The sequence below is a fragment of the Protobothrops mucrosquamatus genome, unplaced genomic scaffold (genome assembly GCF_001527695.2).
Source record: "Protobothrops mucrosquamatus isolate PMUCROS unplaced genomic scaffold, P.Mucros_1.0 scaffold1236, whole genome shotgun sequence".
In the NCBI taxonomy this organism is placed as follows: Eukaryota; Metazoa; Chordata; class Lepidosauria; order Squamata; family Viperidae; genus Protobothrops; species Protobothrops mucrosquamatus.
Genome location: NW_015387443.1, coordinates 128,007 through 138,152, shown reverse-complemented (window position 1 = coordinate 138,152; position 10,146 = coordinate 128,007). Strand labels below are relative to the sequence as shown.

The window sequence follows — 10,146 nt, the reverse complement described above, 5'->3', positions numbered from 1 at the left end:
TCTTAATGGCTACTGGGGTTCCTGGTGGACCTTTGATTCTCTCATCGGAGCCAATGGACTCTGGGGCGTCTCTTCCCACCATGAGTAGGATTTTAGCTTCAGGATCTAGAGGAGGGATTAAATCAGCTATGTGTGCTAAGTGAGGTATTTTTCTTGCCGCCTCTGGTGTTGAGATTTCGCTGCGGTCATCTGGTAAGGTCTCCCATTTCAACACTGATGGTAACTGGAAATGTGAGCTTCCATCTATCGCTTCTATGCGTAGACCAGTGATTTTCCTCCCCGCCGTGCGCATTTGAACTGTGCACGTATTTATTGCAAAATGCTTCAGTTCACTCGGGAGGTCAAAAAGGTCAAAAAAGGCGGGCTTTGCTATAGTAACTTTGCTGTGTGGGTCTAGTATGGCGTACATCTTTACTGCCTTTTCAGGTTGCCTGTCGGGGTAGACTTTTGCAAGACAGACGGGTGAGCATGAAGGAGGGCATGGTGAGTCGTCACATATATCTGTATAGTACGTCCCGTACTGTTTTGGCTGCTCTTCGGAGTCACTTTGAGTCTCCGTCGTCGAAGTCGCTTGTTGTGTCTCCTCAGAGGGCTTCTTAGTTTCTAGATGTAAGGCTGCTGGGTGCTTGGTACTGTCACACAGGTGGCATTTCACTCTAGCTGTGCAATCTTTGGCCATGTGCTCCATGGAGTCACAGCATTTGAAACATATCCTATTCTCTTTGAGTAGGGTCTTTCGGTCATCTAGGGATTTTTTTCTAAATTCTCTGCAATCGTTTAGAGAGTGTGAGGACTTGTGAATTGGACAAGTCAGGCCTTTTTTAGTTGGATGAGGGTTCGAATGAACGCTTTTCGGTATTTGTTCGTCTGGAGACTTCTTTGGGCGAGGCGTGATGTCTGTTTTGTACACTGAAAACGTGGTTCTGTCCTTCGTAGCTTGGACGGGGCGCTTGACAACATCAGAGTTTTGACTGGTTTGCTTTGTCGTTGGGGACTGAGCTTCTCTGATGGAGAGGTACAGGGGGTCGTTGTAGAAGTCCGCCCTGTCCCTGATAAATTCAGCGAGAACCGCAAAGGGGGGAATTTTGTTTTGGTTGCTTTTCCTGTAAGCTTGAGAAAGCTCGATCCATTTTTCAGATATCAACCATGGTAGTTTTTGGATGATAGGATCTTGTGTTCTGAACAGGTCAAGGCAAGCTAATCCCGGCAAGGTAGGATCCTGTTGTACTGTCTCCAGTTGAGTAAGGAGCGACGAGAATGTCTTCAGCTGCTGACGTTCATTGATTCTTATGTTGGGGAAACTGAGAACGTGGTCCAGGAGCGAGGACTCTGTCACTGTGGGTTCACCGTAGTCCTTGTCAAGTGCATCCCAAGTTTGTACAAGGCCGATGTCAGGGTCGCCCAGATGGGCTGCGAAGATGTTGTTCACTGTGATTACGGATTTTGGGCCTAGCCAGGCTGTCAGCTGGACAAGTTCTTCATCTGGCCCAGCCCTTTCCTGGTTGATGGCGCGCGTGAAGATGTGCTTCCACAATAAGTAGTCTTTTCCAGGTTTGTCGGAGAATCTTCGTACTCCTCTGGCTGCCAAGTCCAACCTTCTTCCAACGTACATTGGGGAATACATCGATTCCATGTGTGGGCTGTAGCTTGGTGGAGGTGGTGCATCACTTCTGGGAGCGGGGGCGTGTGCTGTGGCTAGCTGGTAACTTCCTTCAGCGTATTGTTGGTTGAGGGTATTTTGCCATGTCACATGCGAGGGACCTTGTTGACTTGGTCTGAACTCCTCTGCCCTGGCGTTGAGCTGAGGGGAGCTAAGGTCCTGGGTGCTCACTTGTTGGAGGGTCTCTCGTCTTTCTGGTGGTGTAGCTGGCTCCCTGTTAGGCTGGTACAGCTGTCGGTTGAGGTTCTCCTCTGTGGTTAGGCCTGGGGGTTGTTCCCCAGTAGGCTGCTTCCTGTTGTCTCAATATTGACTCTTTTTGGGCGAGCTCATCTCGGAGCTGTTGCACTTCCTGCTGTGTAACCATTGCCGCTGCTGAAGGACCCATCCGGTTGCCGTCAAAGGTATGGTTCGGCGGGTTCAATGGGGCAGCAACGATAGGAAGATCTCGTTGCGCTCCCCGCTGTGTAGCTATTGCCGTTGCTGGTGGACCCATCCGGTCGCCATCAAAGATATGGTTTGGTGGGTTCAATGGGGCAGCAACGATGGGAAGATCTCGTGGCCTGGGAAGATCTTGTGGCACAGCCCGCTGTGTAGCCGTTGCCGCTGCTGGTGGACCCATCCGATTGCCATCAGTGGTGTGGTTCGGCGAGTTCAGTGGGGCAACAACGGTGGAAAGATCTTGTTGTGCTCCCCGCTGTGTAGCCGTTGCCGTTGCTGGTGGACCCATCCGGTTGCCATCAAGGGTGTGGTTCGATGGGGCAGCAACGGTGGGAAGAACCCGTGGCCTAGTTGTCGCGATATCAACCCTGTGGCTGACTGGCACATCTGGCCGTTGAGATTCTTCTGTTCGTCTACTTGGTCTTGGGGGGCTTGTGGCTGGCTGTGGTCTCACCTCCTCATGCTGAAACGCACTTTGGTTGTCCACGTAGGCTTGCACGCGGCTACGACGATCTTCATTTTCCAATTGTTCCCTATTGGGCAGGAAAATGGTTTTCTGGAATGTTCTCTGAAGGCCTTTTGCTCTTGCCACTTTGTCTGCTACATCTCGTCGGCTTTGTATGAGCTCAAGCTCATCTTGAGTGGTCTTCATTTTGGTTTTCCTTATAGCTGCTTCAGCTTCTGCTTGAGCTTCAGCTTGAGCTTCTGCTTCAGCTTCTTCAGCCTTTCTTTTATCTGCTTCAGCGTTCCTTTTAGCTGCTTCAGCCTTTCTTTTGGCCTTCATTTGAGCTTCTTCTATTTCCATCGCCTCCAATTCCTTCTTCTTCAGCTGCTCCTCTTGTGCCACGCAAAAAACTGCTTCGGCAGCGTTAGCATCTATGATTGCTTACTCTTCTTGTGAAATTCGGGATGGTCGGCTGTGACGAGAAGATGCTTTCAAATGGCGGGAGGTGCCTGTGACATGCCATTGTTGTGACACGCTGGAATGTGCCTTGGATATGTGGCGAAAGGATGAGGCCCTTCCAGACGCGTGGGATGGAGCCACGTGCGACCGTTGGGACGGTGCGTGTGAATGGCGGGAAACTTCAGACTCGGCCCTGTCGACCAGTCTGTCCCTCAGGCGAGGCTCGCGCTCTGGAGGGCATTGTGGGCTCTCTAGAAGCTTCTTGCGTTCCTCGTTCAGTAACTTGAGACTTTGCATCTCGCTGTCGACTCCTGAGTCTCTTAATTGCTCCTGAATGTCCTTGAGTTGCTGTTCGGAGTCCATCCATTGCGCGAAGGCGTCTTCCTTATCTCCTTCCACTGCGTGCGCACATTCAGGGGAAGGGATCCTCTTTTTGCTCTTGGTAGAGTTTGTGCCATTTCTCCCAACATCTTTCATGGCACTTGTAAACGGCGTCCCATTTCTCTAACAGGTGTGCATGCATGGCTTCTGTAGGCTTTCTTTGTTGTCTCAGATCATAGTGACTCTGAGACGTCTTTGGCCTTGCTGAGGCTTGAGATTCAGCCTCTGTGTGCAGGTCAAGGCTGGCTGTTTGCAGCATTTCTCCTTGGCCGGCTGGTTGGGGTGTCTCAACTAGGCTGGTTGGTTGAACCCCTTCATCTAAATCAGTGGGACACTCTGCCATGGCTAGGATAGGTTCAGTATACTTCCTAGCTATTTAGAAGCCAATTGGATGAACTTCTATTTTTGACCACTAGGGGTTGCTACTTGCAGATCAGCTTCAGAGGTGCTGTCTGTGGGTGGAGGTGCCACTGGGTGCGTTCTCCTGTGCTTGTGGGTACTTCAGCGTAATTCACCTGTTCACCACTAGGGGTCACTTTCTGCGTATCAGCTACCGGGGTGCTCTTCCTTCGAGGTACACCCTTTGTCCACTAGAGGGCTTTCTCTGGGCGTGATTAAAGGCTTGCGTGTAGCTCCTCCTTTAACCACTAGGGGGCATCTGAAGAAAGGCCAGCCAAATTCTTCCTATTACCACGTTCCTGCTAGTGGCCACTGAGAGAATGTAGAGGTACAAAACTCCCACCTGGTCGTTAAGCTGCAGGCCTCTTTCACCAGCGCTGTGTTGGAGAGAGCAGCTTAATTGCTTAATTGCTTTCCTTAGCGACGAGGAATGTGCCCTGCTCTTTGCCGAGGGAACAAATGGTCACAATGTTTGTGCTGGGGCCAGAAAAGAGGGGGAGAATCACTCTTTCCAAGCATCAAACAAAGACAACAAAATTTGCTAAGGTTAGCAAGAAACCCTTTCCATCCGGCTATGTTCGTTTAAAGGGTCGGTCTCATGCAATCCCACACATTCCAAAACAAGCAAGTTGAATTCACGTGCTAACGAGGCTTACTGAAGCAGTAACAACACCCACTGGCTCCTTCGCTTAACAAGCAAACTGAGTTGAGTTCACAGATGATCTTTTGAAGCCATCCCTTCATTGCCTCAAGACGAATTGCCGGCAAAGGAAGGGGGAAGGGGGGTTGCTGCTCACAAGTCCTTTGATCTTTTCAAATGTGAAAAGCCACAGAAAGGTAGGGCTATAGAAATACATGCAAACGACATTAGCAACTGCTTTGAAAGTGGCTGAAGAGGGCTAAACCTTTCCTGAGATAGTTGGCTTGTAAACAGATCCCAAGACTATTTAGCAGAAGTATCCAAACAAGACACAAAGCACTTTATAACTTTTGCTTTTCTTTAGTTCAGAGTCAAATGTGAAGATACTTTGAATTTACTTTGCAGACGTTTAGTGAGAGATTAGTCCCATCAAATTACTGTTGCAGGCAATCGAAGAAAATCAGCCACATCAAGTTACTATTTGCCTTTACAAAGCTGATATGAACTCTGAGCATTCTTTCACATGCAAGAGAATCTTTACTTTACTTCTTTAAACTGTTGCAGATCAGAGGAAAATTAATCACATCAATTTACTGTTCTGACCCAAACAGAACACCGGCTGGCTGTTCCATCCGAGGCAGACAGACCACTCAATAGAAATGATTTTAAAACAGATAAATGTTTATTGCAGAGGAAATACCTGGATCTACGAGGTTACTCCTGGCTTAACACCTCTCTGTTCATTTCCATAGGTAAATTGATGTTGGATTTTCCCCTCTTCTGCCTAAGCGTCACATGTTGGGATGATTATGGGATCTCCAGCCGTGTGGCTGGATGCCATGAACAAGATGAACAAAGAACCCCCATGTGGCTAGTGTCCAGGAAGTCTCCCAATGCCCTTTAGAAACTCCTCCCACTGACCTAAAGACAAACCCAGCCTTTAACCCAATAACTGCCAGGGTCCAGAAACTCCTCCCACTGACCTAAAGACAAACCCAGCCTTTAACCCAATAACTGCCAGGGTCCAGAACAGGCATCCCACATATGGAATTCTGTCCTAACGAATCCCAATTGGGGTGACATTCGCATCATTTTGGCATCAGGCAAAGATCTATTTTCCCAGGTTTTTTATTGGTTTTTAAATTTGTATTTTTTTTAAACTCTGAATGAATGCCTTTTTGCTGCCTACCTTGTATGTTTTCATTTTGCATTTTATTTATAAATGACCATATTTATTCTATATGTTCTTTTTTTCAAAATACAATAGAATTAAAAAAAACTTTAAATGTACACTAATCAGCATACATTAAAAACAAAATGTCATTGCATTCAGTTCTCAAAAAAAATACCATTATGCATATAACCACATACACATACATATATGACACAGAGAAACATCACAGTCTAGTAGTTCGAATGTATACATATACATGACAGAAAAAAAAGAATCCTGTGAATTTACAAGACGGATGGCATAAGGAACAAAGCTGTTACATAATCTAGTAGTAGTGCTATAAATGAATGAATTATTTATTTATAATTATTAATAATTATTTTAATTATTATTATAATGAATCTTTTAATGTGTTTTGTTATAAAATGCCTGAAGGCTTCAGCTATTAGGCGGTTTTAAAAATTTACATAAATAAAATAAGAACAAATACCCTTCCAATATATCTGGAAAAAGGAGTCTTGAAGAACCATTTTTAAAGCTATGGGACAGTATTTGCTCCTTCATAGATGAGAACGTCATTGTAACTTGCTTTGTTCCACTATATGCCAACCAAACCATCTTCTAAACTCAACTCCACCACTATTTTTTTTTATTGCTAGTCCTGTCCCTCCTCTCAGCCCATTTCTTCCACTTACCGAGTGAATGCCGTTGAGACTCGGGCACATTTTCATATTGGTCCATTATGGACTCTAGAGAAAAAAAATTAGGTGAAGGGAAACATGTTTAAAAAGAATGAAGCAATACATATTACAGGTAGTCCTTGACTTACAGCAGTTCATTTAGTGACTGTTCAAAGTTACAATGGCACTGATAAATGTGACTTATGACCGTTTTTCACAGTTACGACCTTTGCAGCATCCCCATGATCATGTGATTAAAATTCAGATGCTTGGCAACTGGATCATATTTAAGACTGTTGCTATGTCCCAAGGGCCTGTGTGGATTACCTTTTGCAACCTTCTCACAAGCAAAGTCAATGAGGAAGCCAGATTCACTTAACAACTGTGTTACTGACTTATCAACTGCAGTGATTCATTTAACAACTGTGGCAAGAAAAGTCGTAAAATGGGGCAAAACTCACTTAACAAATGTCTCACTTAACAACAGAAATTTTGGGCTCAACTGTGGTCATAAGTTGAGGACTACCTGTACTCAGGGTTGTTAACAATTAAATTAAGATAGGGAATTATTATAGTAATTACAAAATAAATTATCTTTTTTCAGAAAAACCAAAGTTTTAAACACATAAAATATTGCAATCTTCTGTATACAGGTGGTCTTTGACTTGTGACCATAATTGAGCCTGGAATTATGGTGGTATGTTGTTGCAGTTATTAAGTGAACCACCATGTGACTGTTAAGCAAATCCATTTACCCAATGGCTGTTTTTTGTTGGAAACGGGAAGTAAAGGTAGGAAACCAGCAAACCACATCAAAACTGCGGCCTTGTGACCATAGAATACTGCAAATAAGCCGGGTGCCAAGCATCCAAAATATGATCACATAACTGGGGGGAGTGCATGTGACCATTGTAACTTTGAAACTGGGTTGTAAATAGCTTTTGAGGTGTCCATTGTGACTTTGAACAATTGCTAATTGACCAGTTGTAAGTTGAGTTCTAGCTGTTCTTATCTAGGTATACACCTCAAAACATGGTAGGATTTACTTGTCAATTGACCAGCACAGATCTGAAGCACCCATGCTAGTTGCTAAAAATATTCCAAATTGTTAGAAGGGAAAATTTTTGACTCTCATCCCGCAGGAACAGATCAGTTATGAGGGGATGCCCTTCTCTTCATAGAACCTGGGAAGACATCTCAGCTTCTAATGTGGTTTCTTTGACCAGGGCTTTTCAACCTTTTTACCGATTGTACCACTTTTAGGATATGGCAATATTTGAGTACCACCTAGTAAGGTGTCAAAAACGTGACCCCAAAAAAACCTGTTCAAAGTTGCAATTGCACTGAAATGACTTATGACCATTTTTCACACTTATGACCATTGCAGCATGCCCAGGATCATGTGATTTATATTTGGATGCTTGGCAACTGATTCATATTTATAATGGTCACAGTGTTCCAGGGTCATGTGATCCCCTTCTGCAACCTTTTGACAAGCAAAGTCAATGGCAGAGCTGCTGGTGGCCAAGTGCTAAGGCGGGACTTCCTTTCCTCCCTCCCTTCCCTGCCTCCCTTTTTCTCATTCCCATCTCCTTCTNAAAAAAAAATGTAAGTACTGGCTGCCGGCTAAGGCAACCTCCCCAAATGGCTCCATTCATAAGTAAAGGAATGCTACAGGCAAAATCCATTCAGGAGAAAAATACTTCAAAATCCCTTGCAGCAAAACTTACAGCTAACAACAGCAGAGCAATAGAAGCTAACACGAGACATCAGCCAAATAGAAATTGCCAAACACTCAAGAACACAAAGCCCTCATTGCACAAATCCCAGAACTTCAAAGTCACAAAAGCACATAAGAATCCTTCCACTCTCCATCTCCTTCCCTCCTCCGTGCCTCACCTCCAGCCATTGCTGCCTTTTTTCATTCCTCTTGGAGGGCGACCTCTCCCCCGCTGCATTTCTTGCCTGTTTGCTGCTGCCAGCACAGGTGGCTGCCACAGTAGTTGTAGATCGCTTATGGCCAGCCTGCTTGATCTCCTCTAATCCAACAACATTAAGAGGCCATGACCAGGAGGGACAAAAGAATCCTCCTAGTTGTCAACTTACCAGAAGAGGCATGATCTTTTTTTCTCTGTTCTGTGATTGGAACATCAGGCAACACCTCTCTGTTGAGGGCAAGCAAGTCCCAGTAAGAGCAGAATGAAGCAATGAATCAATATTGCTACTCCTCGCCCACAACTGCCTTCATTAGGTTATAAATTGGAATTGGTCTATTTCTACTGCTCATTCTTTCCCTTTTTGTATTACCTCTCTTAAATTACTAAGAAATAGTTATTAAATTGGTTGAACTGCTGTGAACAAATGGCAAGGAATGTTATAAATGAAAAAAAAAATCCAGGAATCCCAAGTATGGAACCAAGAAATTCTATAAATACAACACAGATACTTTAAGGAATAAAGTGCTGTGATTCATCCCATATACCGTATCTATGAACCACAGTTTTTAATCCAACTTCTAGATTATATTCCTACATTCAAACAACTTGGTATCATTTTTACCCTCTGTATTGTAAAACCTCTAAAACGTTCAGATGCAGACAAAGGAAACAACTATATATTAAATTTCAGAATTACATGCACATATACACACATTAAGGAAGAATGGGGGAAAAAAATATACAGTAGGTTTCACACAAAGCGTGTCATTTCTTCACCCAGATGCCTAAAACATACAATGGTAGCATCTTCCAGGCCAGGGAGAGCATTTCAGAGAAGGAGAACCATCACAATACAACTACAATGCTATACAGGGAGTCCTCAACTTAAGACCACAATTGAGCCCAATATTTCTGTTGTTAAGTGAGACTGTTTTTAAGTGAGTTTTGCCCCATTTTACAATCTTCCTTGCCACAGTGAATCACTGCAGTTAAGTTAGCAACATGGTTGTTAAGTGAATCTGGTTTCAGGTTGACTTTGCTTGTGAGAAGGTCGCAAAAGGGGATCACATGACCCCAGGACACTGCAACCATCATAAATAAGAATTGATTGCCAAGCATCTGAATTTTGATCATGTGACCATGGGGATGCTGCATCGGTCATAAGTGTGAAAAACAGTCATAATCACTTTTTTCCGGTGCTGTTGTAAGTTCAGACAATCACTAAACAAACTGTTGTAGGTCGGGGACGACCTGTAATTATAGTTACATTCCCTGGCTACTCTCTGCACAAACTGGGAATGATAGAAGGCTAAATTATTCAGTCTAAAATAACACTATATTGACCTAAATATGCTTTCCCCCTGACTCCCATCCTTTCCAAAGACTTACATGTATCCAGGAATATAATTGTCATCATCATCAGGGACGAAAGGTGGTTCTGGGAAGACAAAGCCCCAAAAGATTAGATGCTCCTCTTTAGATATAAATGAGTTCTACCTCCCTCCTCACCTTGAAAATGAAACCCCACTGAAACTATAAAGAAGCTTCCAGAATCCAAAGAAGGGCCACGTGCACTGCACCCAAATCTAGATCAAAAAGACTCAAGAAAAGTGAGGCAAAGATTGTGGGAAGGGGAAAAGGAAAAAGAATATAAATTATGCTGCTACTCACCTTCGTTTTCATAACTGGGAACACTTTCTGAAAATAGACAATGTTTGTAAGGGAGATTAGGTCGTCACAATGCGGTACAGTGGATTCCCAAAGGTACATTCTAACCTGTATCCTTGCTCTGTTTCACAAAAGATTTTCAAAAGGCTATTTATTCCAACGGCTAGGACTTCTGGTCCTAGAGCAGTTACAACATGAATAGTCTCCCATTTTCTTGTATATGAGTCTTTAAAACTTACCATTATCCTCAATTCTGATGAATGCA

General features: G+C 44.1%; 1 long non-coding RNA gene across 1 annotated transcript in view; it reads right to left on the bottom strand.

Moving 5' to 3' along the window:
• The window catches only part of LOC107291991, a 15,369-nt gene extending 5,740 nt beyond the window's left edge, over positions 1 to 9,629 (bottom strand). Inside the window, exons 1-2 of the long non-coding RNA XR_003810515.1 lie at positions 9,603 to 9,629; positions 6,292 to 6,345 (exon numbers count right to left, since the gene is read on the bottom strand). This is a non-coding gene — a long non-coding RNA (uncharacterized LOC107291991). The remainder of the gene's footprint in view (positions 1 to 6,291; positions 6,346 to 9,602) is intronic.
• Positions 9,630 to 10,146: the final 517 nt, after the last annotated feature.